A 14,582-nucleotide genomic window follows, 5' to 3' on the forward strand; every position below is an offset into this window, starting at 1 on the left:
GTCCTCCTTTGTTTTGCTTCCTTTTGCCTCGTGTGCTATTGTTGTAATGGCAAATACAGCTTCCTGCCCACGTTTAAAATGGCTATTTCGGACACGCCCTCGTCACGTGACCTGCGTCTTCCTTCCAAAATCTCACGAGATTTCGGCATGACGGCATCCCCCAATGATTCTTGGGAAGAATCTAACAAAGGGGGTCTTTGCGAAGCCGGGGAAAGGCGATAAACACGCCTACTCCCACGGGAGGAGAGCCCGGAAGTCATTATAATTATTACTCCTAAAAGGTAATTACTGCATAATAATATTTTTTTAAAGATCATTTCAGCATCTATGGTCCAAAGTGATTTAAATAACATTAAGTTGCAATTTTGAGTACATAACCGCTTTAAAGCTGTCCAGCTCACTTCACCTCTGCCTTTGCCTTGGTCACATCACAAGAAACCATCTCCTGCGGTTCTGTTTAAAGACTGGCTTGCTGACATCCCTTCTGGCTCCTTATCCTGCTTGCTGTTGCTCTACTTGGATCCCTGACTTCTGGACTGGCTGATTACCCGATCTTGTTATTGAACTCTGGCCTGGCTGACTACTCAATCCGGTTACTGAAATCTGGCTATGCTTTGACTACGCTTTTTCTATTTAACTTTTTATTTAATAAACGTGTGATTTAATTGTACTTCTGTCTCTGTCTGATTCATGGTTTCTCACAGGCTGTTAGCAAGTCCTTTGTGAGTTTTAGGAGGGCAGTTTCTGTGGGGTGCTGTAGAGTATGAGAGGTTGAGAGGTTGAAGATATGAGTTAAGGAGTGTAGGATTGAGTCAGATGGTGACTGTAGTATTTGAGAAGGAACAGGGTCCAGGGGGCAGGAGGTTAGGTGGGCATTAGAAAAAAGTTTAGTGACTTCCTCTATAGTAGCTGGGTTAAAAGAAGAAAGTATTGATTGTGCAGGAGGACAAGGAGTGTAAGGTGAGGGAGATGTCTGTAGAGCGGAGATCTCGAGGCAAATCATCTCAATCTTATTTTTGAAGTGATTAGCAATCTCCTGGGCGGTGAGTAAGTTAGTGGGTGGGGGTAATGGAGGATGAAGTAGAGTGGTAAAGGCAGAAAAGGGTTGATGGGGACTGTGTGAGAGGGTGTTAATGAGAGTGATAAAGTAGGCCTGTTTGGCCGTGTGCAGGCAGGAATGGTATTTTTGGAGGGCAGATTTATATTGGCTGTGACTTAGTTTTATGCCACAGACGCTCAAGAGCACGGCTACATTTTTTGAGGCTTCTGGTATTGTCTGTCTGCCAGGGTTGTAGCAGTCAGGGCCTGATTCTGTGCATAGTGAGGGGGGCGAAGGTATCCAGGGTGGATGACAGTGAACTGTTATAAACAGAAGTAGCCAAGTTGGGCAGGACAAGGATGAGATTTTGTCATAGAGACAATCTGTAGCAGAAAAGAGAAGGCTTAAGATGGCGAAGGTTTCTACAGGTAATAGTTTGGTAGTTGGAAGGCAAGGAGGAGATAGACAAGGAGAGAGTGAAACTAATAAGGTGGTGATCAGATAGAGGAAAAGGAATATTGGAGAGGGTGTGCGGAGTGCATAGGTAGGAGAATATGAGGTCAAGGCAGTTGCCAACAGAGTGAGTGGAAGCACTTATCCATTGTTTTAGATCAAAAGAGGAGGTTAGGCTCAGCAGCTTAGAAGTAGCAAGAGTGTTAAGATTAACAGGGATGTTGATGTCACCAAGAATGATTGTTGGAATTTCAGAGGAGAGAAAGTAGGGTAGCCAGGTGGAGAAGTCGTCAAGGAAGTTTGATACCGGTCCAGGGGGCCGATAGATCACAGCAATTTTCAATGAAACTGGAGAAAATAAACGAATACAGGGAGCTTCAAATGAAGAGAGGGACAGAGAGGGGGGTGGATGAAGAACCTGAAAAGTACTTTGAGGGGATAGGAGGATTCCAACACCACCTCCTTTCCATCCACTAGGCCTGGGAGAGTGAGTCCACAGGAGGCCACCATAGGAGAGAGAAGCAGGAGAAGGAAGGTCAGATTCTTGAATCCAGGTCTCAGTAATTGCAAGTAGATTCAGGGAGTTAGTGATAAATAGGTCATGGACGGTGGTGAGTTTTTTTACAAACAGAGCGGGCATTCCAAAGGGCACAGGTGAAGGAGAGTCATAGAAATGAGATTGTGTGGATTGCGGCTGCTATCAGAGGATGGGTTGTGCCTGGTATGTTGGCCGAAGGTGAATGATAGTGGTCCAGGATTTGGGGAAATATCTCCAGAAGTTAGGAGAAGCAGAAGGGTGAGAGAGGTGATATGGGAGTGGGACTTATGTGGGGAGACACGTCCCAGTGGCCTGCAGGCTTTACTGGTATATGGGTTTAGAATTAGCAGGAGCTGATGAGTGCAGTAATAAGGTGAAGACAGGAGTGAGGGTGATTTATATAAGCTGGGGGGGGGGGGGAGAAGGTGGGTGAAGAAGGGAGAATTTAAGCAGAGAGGATGCCACTGTGAGAAGGAAAAGTAGGGAGTGCATGATACAGAGTGGTGAGATTGAGAGGAAGCCTGAACGAGAGAAGAAAAAGTTTGGAGAATCAGGTCACCTATAGTCTGTTTAGTGTTCTGCAGAAGTCTGTTGTGTATTTTCGCTTTGTGCATTCGCTGAAGTGCTGAGCGGAAGTGCAATACTTAATCCAATATGAATACTTTATCCAAGATGATAGTTGCCAATGCAGTCCCAGCCTGTGCAAACCCCTGCCTGGGCATCCCTTAGGTGAGGCCTGAATTTATAGTGAATTTGGGTGGGGGTATTGAATAATTAATTAGTCAGGATTGCAAAGGATGAACACATGGCTAACATAATCAACTTCTCACACCAAGGCTCACTACAAGACACAGCAAGAGAGCAGAAAAGGTCAGTGCCGTAAAGATAAGAACAGCTCATCATTTAGGTATAGAGACAATAAGAAAGTTAAATAAACATCATTGTGATATGGACAGAGGTAAAGAATTTGACGGCAGCATAGATCACCAAAAGCACATACACAGAATTAGCAAGCAGATCCCAGTTTCAATTAAAGAGCTGAATTATATATATAGCCCTATGTGCTTTTAGATCTGTCTTATCTATATATAATACACTCTTTAAATGTGATTTAAAATGCATGTTTTTCCCTTTTATGCTGATGTTATGCTGTTGGGTTGATCTAAAAAAAATTTCCAGGGCTAGTTTTTATTCGCAGTCTGGCCTTGTCCTTGCAGGGTCTGCCGCAGCCGCCGCAGACTTTTTTCTGAGTCTGCTGCTCTCTGACTCACTGAGACCGTCCCTCCCTCACCCCCGATGCGATGGCTTGGCCACTTGGCTCCCGTCACTCTTATGTACTGTGTAGAGAGATGTAGATCCGGCTGGTGCCACCCACTCAAGTGAAGTGATGGTGGAATCCTGCCTGCGTGCAGAGTGATCTGTGGGACTTTCTGAGGGAGGGACTGTGCTGTGCAGTGGCCACCCAGCACGGGAGAGAGAACTGGAAAACAGGCAGACAGTCTGAGCCGAGGAGGAGGAGGAAGCAAAAAAGGTCTTGTGGAGTGGAAAATATGTATATAATATATTCTTTGCAGGGAGAGCCTGGAGTGTAAGAAGCCTAATGCCGCGTACACACGTAGCCGGCTATCCGACGGACTTAGTCTGGCGGACTTCCCGCCAGACTGTCCGTCGGACTTTCCGAACGGGCTACTTGCCCACACACAGCACTTTTTCAGCGGACTAATACGGCGACTAAGTCCGCCGTACTATCCGCCCTACTTTTGAAATGAACGGACTCGCCCACACGCGGAGGAAAGTCCGCTCATTTCGAGCACGTCTCCAGGTAGGCCCCCCTTCCCCAAGGCACCCCCCATGCACGTGGCCTGGTACAGCTCAGGAGGGGGGGCTCGCTCGTCCCCCCCTTTCCTGGCTGACCGGGTAGCGTGCTCAGACAAGGGTCTGATGTGGACCTGGGGGGAACCCCCACGCCGATTTTTTTCGGCGTTGGGAGTTCCCCTTTAAGTCCATACCAGGTGGCGGGGCCAGCGACGTCTCCTTCGCGGGCCCCGCCTACCTGGAGACGCGCTCGAAATGAGCGGACTTTTCTCCGGGGGGGGGGGGGGGGAAGTCCGCTCATTTCAAAAGTACGGCGGACTGGCACACACACGGCCGGATTGTCCGCCGAAATGCGAGTCCGGCGGGAAGATTGGAGTGCAAAAAAATACTTTCTAAGTCCGCCGTACTTTCGGGTCAAAAAATTATTCCAGAAGCTACACACGGGGGATTTTCCGGCGGACTTCAGTTTGCCGGACTTTTCCACCCGCTTATTTGATCGTGTGTACGCGGCATAAGTATTCTATGGGGGACCTGCCCTGGCCTTCTCTAAAGGGGGATCTATATAGGGGACCTGCACTTTATGTGATAATGACTAAGTCCCTCCCCTTCATGACATTGTTGAAAAGGGACAGGGCATGGGTGACCTTAAAATTATGGCCCCCCCTGCCCATTGATGGAACTTTATATGTATTGTTGGGTGGAATCTTTCTGCCTGACACTACAGTCTTTATTTCTGTGCCAGGTGATGAAATGCAGAGAGCTCTTCAGCGCTCAGCACCCTGCTGCCCTCTGGTGCACACAGTGTCCAGCATTTACAGGCTTTATTCAAGAATTTAAAAAGGTCCTAGAAAGAGTTGAATTAATTAATTGACAAACATAATTTAAAAAAAATAAACATAACATTAATGAAAAAGATCTGTTAGCGAATGTACCTAATTGAGTAATATGTCAAGATTCCAGCCGAAGCATGGATGTTTACTGGTTACAATGAGCCATGTTTGCATTGCCCAAGGCTACAATTTTCAAACAATCCCTTACAATTGTAAAAATACATTCATTAACTAAACCAGCTCATGAAAAAAAAAAAAGTCTGACTAAGAGGACAACGTGTACGTGACTAAAACTTTAAACTTCCTCTTTCACAAGACATCACATGATAAAAAGCAATTACAATTCCTGCCTTGTGTATTGCAGCTGCAAAATTCTGACGCATTGCCTCACCCAAGTACCTCACTCATTTAAGGCAGAGCAGTGACCTCATTGGAAGGAATCCAATTTCATCTCACAAAGCTTGCTGTAACATAACAACAAAGGTCATGTTTACCGCCTTTACATGATTAAATACTGCATACTAGGCAAAGATGTTAAATTCCAATAACTTCAGCCACTCAGGGTCACTGCTTCTGGGTTAAAGAGGAGGATAAAATAAAGTCAAGCTGTGAAAACTGCTTAACTCTTTCCCTGTTTACAGACTCATTCACGCGGTCATGCAATTACTGTATATGCATTATAGGGGATTTCTAAAAGCAATTTATACAATTTAAACTTATTACATTTCTTTTTATAAATAAATGTAATGAGTTTAAATTATATACTTCAAACACTTGTGTTTACTTGCATTTAGATGCATTCGGTTTAGATGCATTGGGAAAAAAAAGAAATGTGTGTCAAGGGGCTGATTAAATACACTGAATCCATCTAAATACACAAACACAAGTACATTTATGCATTGAGCCAATGCCAGGAAATGTAATCAGTGTGCTGTCTATCATAGCAGCTGGTCTAAGAGGCGGGACATTGTTACAGCGGCTGCCTGTGCAATTAAAATCCAACTCCTTGACTCAGCGGGAGATCGTTACTCTATGTTATCCGGGCACAGTGAGTCTGCATTGATGGGCTGCATTTGATGGGCACTGGTGAGTCTGCATCTGATGGGCCCAGTGAGTCTACATTTGATGGGCACAGTGAGGCTGCAATGATGGGCGCAGTCAGTTTGCATTTATGGGCACAATGAGTCTGCACTGATGGGCGACATTGATGAGCACAGTATTATTATTATACAGGATTTATATAGCGCCAACAGTTTGCTCAGCGCTTTACAACATGAGGGCAGACAGTACACTTACAATACAAATCAATACAGGAGGGACTAGAGGGCCCTGCTCGTTAGAGCTTAAGTCTGCATTGATGGGCACAGCGAGTCTGCATTGATGGGCACTGTGAATCTGCATTGATGGGCACCGTGAATCTGCATTGATGGGCACCGTGAATCTGCATTGATGGGCACCATGAATCTGCATTGATAGGCTGTATTGATGGACACAGTGAATCTGCATTGATGGGCTTCATTGATAGGCACAGTGAGTCTGCATTGATGGGCACAGTGAAGCTGCATTGATGGGCACAGTGAATATGCATTGATGGGCAGTGGGGGGCTGCATTGATGGGCATTGGGGGCTGCATTTGATGGGCACTGATGAGGCTGCATTTTAAGGGCACTGGTAAGGCTGCATTTGATGGGCACTGGTAAGGCTGAATTTGATGCATTGCTTTCCTGCATCATGTCTGCACAGTCTCTGATCATTTCTTGTATCTATAAAACAAATATGCTGAATAAAATCCAATATTAGCAGTGCTTCAAATTAAAATTGTTATATAGTCCATGAATTCAGTGCATCTTTATAAACGCATAAAAAGCCACAGATAAAAGTTCATCCATATGTGTCACATGCAGTATATATCCTTATTGTTTGACGTCACCACGCCTCGTGCGTTATCACTCCTATGGTAGTGGATTCACCGGATAGACAGTAGGTAAATTGCCTGTATAATCATAGGTTCATGGAGCAGCATAGTCAGTCTTTCCATCTGCATGTCACTCATGACAAAGAGATGTATATACATAGCGTAATTCTGTAAGGTAAAATTCATTAATATATTCCCCATCCCCCTTACAAGCTGCACTTACAAGCAAAATAAATTAAAAAGCATTTGAACATAAACAGTCCTATGACGATCAGTCAGAACTCTCACCGCCAGATAGACCTCTCCCACACAGCGGTGTACCTGGGTCAAGCTGATCGACAGACTGGGAGGCTGTGTGGTAACGTCCTGGCATGTTTCGTCATCACTTCGTCTGGGATCTGGTAATGATCTGAAACTGACTGCAGGACTTCACTAAAGGGATATGGACTATCCCATTGGCGATTTCCACGGGTATATGTCGCTCAAAAAAATAACATGGGGAGAGGGAAAAGGCTCTGATAGTGCAGTATTTGATTTAAAACGTAAGGTTTAATCAATAAAAATATAAATCGGACTCTCACATATAAACAATAGAACAGCACACAAAGTAAAATGGTGTCCTGACGTCTTCCGCCAGTCCTACTTCACTTCCGGTACGGCGTCACGGCCACTCCTGGCGGAAGACGCCAGGACACCATTTTACTTTGTGTGCTGGTCTATTGTTTATATGTGAGAGTCCGATTTATATTTTTATTGATTAAACCTTACGTTTTAAATCAAATACTACACTATCAGAGCCTTTTCCCTCTCCCATGTTATTTTTTTGAGCGGCTTATACCTGTGGAAATCGCCACCGCAGTTACAAGACAGTCGGCACAGGGATACGTGGCCTCCTTGTGGCCTAGTGTGGAGGTTTACTGTTCCCTAGTCAACCATAACTGAAGACCCCCTGGTGGCTAAAAACAAGAACGGAGGTTGTTTGCTTTGCTTGATGTGCCTACTTTTCAACAATTGGAGGTGAGAGTTCTGGGAGCCCATAGTCTCTCCTGTTGTAGAAGTACTTTTTACCTGCTGTTTCTCAAAAAAGTTTTCTGAATACTTCTGGCGCCATTGAACAAGATTCTGAGATTTATTATATGGACTATATTCTGTGCCTGCTTCCTGCATATTCACTATTATATATGATTTTTGTTTAAAGCACATAGCACTTTATTCATGACTATAGTTGATTTGCGCAGGACCATTTTTCATCTTTAATTTTCTATTTTGTAGTTTTGTGAAATACTATCAGGTCCAGCTGCAGCTTTTAGCACTTTATTGCAAATTTGCACGTGCACATATTTATTGCATTATTTGTCAAGCGTATTTTATTCATTTGCATATATATTTTATATATGAGGTATATTACTACCCTGCTTTCTATTCATATTTTTCACCTTTAAATAGTAGCGCAAAGGCCTATTTCTTTCACTGTGCCAGAGATAGCTTGGACTGAGACTGCTCTCATAGGATCTAAGATACTGGCCAACCCTCATCCTCAGCAGTGTCCTGGACTGTGAGCTTAGAGAAGAGTGCCCTCCTGTACTGTGCAGTGTTCCTGAGATTGTACTGAGTACCAATAACTGTGAAGTGGTACAGGGTAGCCATATGACTTGTATATGTTCCCCAGATGTGAGGCCTTAGACTATCCAATATTCACAGCTGCTTAACCACTCTGCCCCAGGTGCGCCTCCCCCCAGCTGATTGTGGTGCTCAGTATCGGACCTCTGTGAGCGGCCCACATACCATATGATTGATATGTGATCACATGACACGTAGTAAACAAGAGTCATGAATGGAATCCATTTATGGCATCATTGTTTACTACTGTGTGTAATTGATCACCAGTGATCACATGGTACCTGGGCCAATCACAGCATCACAATAATAAACAATGATTCATGAATGAAAGACTTTCATGACAGTTCAGATAATTGCTGTTACAGTTATCATCACCGTAACAACCAATCACCATGTAAAAAAAATTGTGGTGACACCGAAGTACTCTGATGAGAGTATGGACAAAACAAATAAAACGTTTTTTTTTTTGACATGTCACCAGTCAGTATCCCTGATCACTGCCACACATGTCACATTATGCCGCTATACTGCACTGGTGACATGTAAAAATAAAAAAACTGGGAGAAAAAAAAAATTACAACCTCAAAAAACACACAATGCTTATTACTAAATACTGAGTGTCTACTTTCCATAACGGTGTGTATTTGTACTGACCTGGCATTTTGGGCCTCAAGAAATGAGATAGGCAATCAGTACATTAGGACAGATCACTTTTCAAATATATACCACAGGTTTGTAGACTCTATAACTTTCACACAGGCTGAATAATATAACTGGTTCAGGTTATTTTTACCAAAGAAATGCAACAGAATACATTTTGCCCTATCTGAAAAGATGTTATTTGTTTGCGAAATTTTATAACAGAAACTAACACCAAAAAAAAGCTCTATTTGTGTGAAAAAATAGATATGATTTTCATTTGGGTACAGTGATGCATGACTGAGCACAGTGCTGAATAGCAATAAAAAGTATAGGCCAGGAGCCGTAGTGCAGCATAGGTGGAGGGCCTACATGATGGGGTTTGGACAGGAAGACTGAGGTAAAGAAGGGGTTAAAATAAGTCAGTTAAGAGTAGGAGGGGGTCAGTAAGGTGGAGTATTTTGAAGAGAAATGGTATTGGTGGAGAATAGGGTGTGGCAGGGTGGGGTAGGGGGTGGTCCATGGTCCTGAATCAGGATGCTCTGGGCGGGCTAGCAGAGGGATTGTTCATGTGGTGTCTGTTTGTTTTTCAGTTCTCGTGTCGGTGTCTGTTTGTGGTGTTTGTTTGTGTCAGACTGTCTGGACTGTCATTTGGTTTTCTTTTACAGATGCAGAATGTTTGGTGTGGATCCTGGGCCATTCTTACGTGTTCTGGGGTGCAAAGAGGGTGGAAGTTAGGCCGGAAGGGCGCCAATTGGGCTTCCCAAGGGACCAGGTTAAGGTTCGCTGGATCGGGGGTTCCTGGGATGCTGTGGTCGCAGGTGCTCCCTGAAGTTCATCATTATGCAAGGTTGGATAGTCCTGGTGCTGCATGTAGGGGGTAATGACATTGGGCTGCGGGCATCCAGGGAATTGTGCAGGGTCATTAAGTTTGTTTTTCTGCATTTGCAGACCATGTTCCCTGACACTATCGTTGTATGGTTTGACATGGTGGCCAGAGCGTCCTGGAGACTAGCGGTGTAGGTGGACAGGGTGAAAAGTTAATAAAGCAGTGGCAAAGTTCTTCGTTTGTAACGGGGGTCTGGCTGTTCGGCACCGGGATTTGGAGAAGGAGCCATGGCTGTTTTTGAGGGGGGGTGGGGTACATCTGAATGCGGTTGGAATTGACATGTGGTTTTGGGGCTGCAAGAGGGGATTCAGAGGGCCATAGCGGTGTGGCGGGCCGGCCAGGCATAAGGTGTCACGCCAGCCGGCTTTGGCAGTGGTCATAGGGTTTTTGAAGGTGGGGGATGGTAAAGTTATTTGGAGAACGATGGGCTGGGCCCATCACAGAATCGAGTGGACCTGCCCTAATGAGGGCAGAAGTAAGAGGTGGCTGTATCGGCTGGTTGAGTTTTGCCAAATTAATGTCCCTGTGCTGGCGGAAGTCATGGCTAGGGGCCAGATAAGAGGCAAGGTGCTGCTGGATACAGTGAGTGATGTCAATGGTGCCTTCAAAAACCCTCTGCAGTTTATGTTACCAGATGATTAGAGATGTTTAACCACTTGCCGACCGCCGCACGCCGATGTACGTCGGCAGAATGGCACGGGCAGGCATAAGGGCTTACATGTACGTCCTTGCCTGCCCGCCGGTCGGGGGCCCGATCGGGCCCCCGCACGGTGCCTGCGGCGGTCGGTATTCGTTCGGGAGCGATCCCGGACGAGGGGACGGCCATTCATTCATGGCCACCCCCTCTCGATCGCTCCCGGCGAATGAAAATGTCCGGTGACATCACTTCCTCTCCTGTAATGTAAACACAGGAGAGGAAGTGATGTATTCTCTCCTCCGTGTCGGTAGTTTTCGTTCCGGCACCGAGGAGAGAGGTTCGGTGAGTTGCACCAACACACCCCACATACAGTAGAACATGCCAGGCACACTCACACCCCCCCTTTACCCCCGATCACCCCCCAATTACCCCTGCCCCCCCAGTCACAGTGACACCAATTGCTTTTTTTTTTTTGCATTGGTGTCATTTGTGACTGTAATAACTGTTAGGGCAGTTAGGGTTAGCCCCCTTTAGTTCTAATGTGCCCCCCTAACCCCCCCAATAAAGGTTTAACCCCGTGATCACCCCCCGTCGCCAGTGTCACTAAGGCTGGGTTCACATTGCAGCGGTTTATGAGAACGGATGTGATTCGCACCGCACTGCAGTGCAAATCACATCCGATCTCTGTGCGATTCGAGTTCAGCCATACAGATAGTATGGCTGAATTCGTGTCGCACCCGCCGCACCCGCCGCACCCACCGCAAATTCGCACGGGACCCTTTTTTTGGCCCGCAGCAGAATCGGATCGCATGGGTGTTCACACCATGCGATCCGAGTTTGCAGATCGCACTGCGATATGCGAACTAATCTGGGGGTGTCATTAACATTTCACTGACACTCCCAGCAGTTCGCATAGGGCAGTGTGAACTGCCGCCGGGAGGCATGCGATGCGGGAACCCGCCGCGGATTCATGGCGCTCCCGCATCGCTCCAGTGTGAACCCAGCCTAATAAGCGATAGTTTTTCTGATCGCTGTATTAGTGTCACAGGTGACGCTTGTTAGGCAGGTAGGTATTTAGGTTCGCCGCAGCTTTTTATAGCGCCAGGGACCCCCATATACTACCGCATAAAGCCCCCTGATTGCCCCCTAGTTAACCCTTTCACCAGTGATCACCATAAAACTGTTACAGGTGACGCTGGTTGGTTAGTTATTTTTTTATAGTTTCAGGGCACCCGCCATTTATTACCTAATAAAGGTTTAACCCCCTGATCACCCGGCGGGTGTCATTTGTGACTGTAATAACTGTTAGGGCAGTTAGGGTTAGCCCCCTTTAGTTCTAAGGTACCCCCCTAACCCCCCCAATAAAGGTTTAACCCCGTGATCACCCCCCGTCGCCAGTGTCACTAAGGCTGGGTTCACATTGCAGCGGTTTATGAGAACGGATGTGATTCGCACCGCACTGCAGTGCAAATCACATCCGATCTCTGTGCGATTCGAGTTCAGCCATACAGATAGTATGGCTGAATTCGTGTCGCACCCGCCGCACCCGCTGCAAACTCGCACGGGACCCTTTTTTTGGTCCGCAGCAGAATCGGATCGCATGGATGTTCACACCATGCGATCCGAGTTTGCAGATCGCACTGCGATATGCGAACTGATCTGGGGGTGTCATTAACATTTCACTGACACTCCCAGCAGTTCGCATAGGGCAGTGTGAACTGCCGCCGGGAGGCATGTGATGCGGGAACCCGCCGCGCATTCGTGGCGTTCCCACATCGCTCCAGTGTGAACCCAGCCTAATAAGCGATCGTTTTTCTGATCGCTGTATTAGTGTCACAGGTGACGCTTGTTAGGCAGGTAGGTATTTAGGTTTTATAGCGCCAGGGACCCCCATATACTACCGCATAAAGCCCCCTGATTGCCCCCTAGTTAACCCTTTCACCAGTGATCACCATATAACTGTTACAGGTGACGCTGGTTGGTTAGTTATTTTTTTTATAGTTTCAGGGCACCCGCCATTTATTACCTAGTCTCACTAGTGTACCCCTAAATTTAGGGGTGTCTACTTTCCAAAATGGGGTCATTTGGGGGGGGGTTTGTGCCATCTTGGCATTTTATGGCCTTCAAAACTGTAACGCCCTTAGAAAGCCTGAAGGCGGTGCTTGGTTTTCGGGGCCCCGTACGCGGCTAGGCTCCCAAAAAGTCCCACATATGTGGTATCCCCGTACTCAGGAGAAGCAGCAGAATTTATTTTGGGGTGTCATTTCACATATGCCCATGGCATGCGTGAGCAATATATCATTTAGTGACAACTTTGTGAAAAAAAAAAAAAAAAAAAAAAAGTTTGTAATTTTCCCGCAACTTGTGGCAAAATATAAAATATTCCATGGACTCAACATGCCTCTCAGCAAATAGCTTGGGGTGTCTACTTTCTAAAATGGGGTCATTTGTGGGGGTTTTGTGCCATGTTGGCATTTTATGGCCTTCAAAACTGTAATAGGTAGTGAGGAGTGAAGTCAAATATTTACGCCCTTAGAAAACCTGAAGGCGGTGCTTGGCTTTCGGGGCCCCGTACGCGGCTAGGCTCCCAAAAAGTCCCACATATGTGGTATCCCCGTACTCAGGAGAAGCAGCAGAATTTATTTTGGGGTGTCATTTCACATATGCCCATAGCATGTGTGAGCAATATATCATTTAGTGACAACTTTGTGAAAAAAAAATAAAAAAAAATTAAAGTTTGTAATTTTCCCGCAACTTGTGGCAAAATATAAAATATTCCATGGACTCAAAATGCCTCTCAGCAAATAGCTTGGGGTGTCTACTTTCTAAAATGGGGTCATTTGTGGGGGTTTTGTGCCATCTTGGCATTTTATGGCCTTCAAAACTGTAATAGGTAGTGAGAAGTGAAATCAAAAAATTACGCCCTTAGAAAGCCTGAAGGCGGTGCTTGGTTTTCGGGGCCCCGTACGCGGCTAGGCTCCCAAAAAGTCCCACATATGTGGTATCCCCGTACTCAGGAGAAGCAGCAGAATTTATTTTGGGGTGTCATTTCACATATGCCCATAGCATGTGTGAGCAATATATCATTTAGTGACAACTTTGTGTAAAAAAAAAAAAAAAGTTTTTTTTTGTCATTATTCAATCGCTTGAGGCAAAAAAATAAAATATTCAATGGGCTCAACATGCCACTTATCAATTTCCTTAGGGTGTCTACTTTCCAAAATGGGGTCATTTGGGGGGGTTTTGTACTGCCCTGCCATTTTAGCACCTCAAGAAATGAGATAGGCAGTCGTAAACTAAAAGCTGCGTAAATTCCAGAAAACGTACCTTAGTTTGTAGATGTGACAACTTTTGCGCAAACCAATAAATATACAATTATTGACTTTTTATTTACCAAAGACATGTGGCTGAATACATTTTGGCCTAAATGTATGACTAAAATTGAGTTTATTGGATTTTTCTAATAACAAAAAGTAGAAAATATCATTTTTTTTCAAAATTTTCTGTCTTTTTACGTTTATATCGCAAAAAATAAAAATCGCAGAGGCAATCAAATACCATCAAAAGAAAGCTCTATTTGTGGTAAGAAAAGGACGCAAATTTTGTTTGGGTACAACATTGCATGACCGCGCAATTACCAGTTAAAGCAGCGCAGTGCCAAATTGTAAAAAGACCTCTGGTCATTTACCAGCAAAATGGTCCGGTCTGAAGGTGGTTAATGATTTAAAAGTGTTTTTGCTGGTATGTTTTTGGTTAATAAAGGCTGCTATGGCCATTTAAAATCCAAGAGCAAGGTGTCTGGTCTTAATACAGATGGGTTATGGGTAACGGGAATTGGTTTAGCCTGGAGTTTGGACAATACCCCATACAAGTATAGGCCAGGAGCCGTAGTGCAGCGTAGGTGGAGGGCCTACATGATGGGGTTTGGACAGGAAGGCTGAGGTAAAGAAGGGGTTAAAATAAGTTAGTTAAGAGTAGGAGGAGGTCAGTAAAGTAGAGTATTTTGAAGAGAAATGGTATTGGTGGAGAATAGGGTGGGGTAGGGTGGTCCTTAGAGGGTTGCTAGGTGGGGTGTGGGGAACCCTGGATCAGTCAGTTTGGGACAGCAATCCAGTGACATTCTCCCACCCGCCCGCCCTGGATTGGTGCAAGTAGAAGGGGGACTAGTGGTGGAAATTGTTTGGGAAAGTGATGTTCTGATGTCGTA

Source organism: Lithobates pipiens, unplaced genomic scaffold (genome assembly GCF_037356315.1).
Source record: "Lithobates pipiens isolate NorthernLeopardFrog02 unplaced genomic scaffold, aLitPip1_a1.2 Scaffold_18, whole genome shotgun sequence".
NCBI classification, from domain to species: Eukaryota; Metazoa; Chordata; class Amphibia; order Anura; family Ranidae; genus Lithobates; species Lithobates pipiens.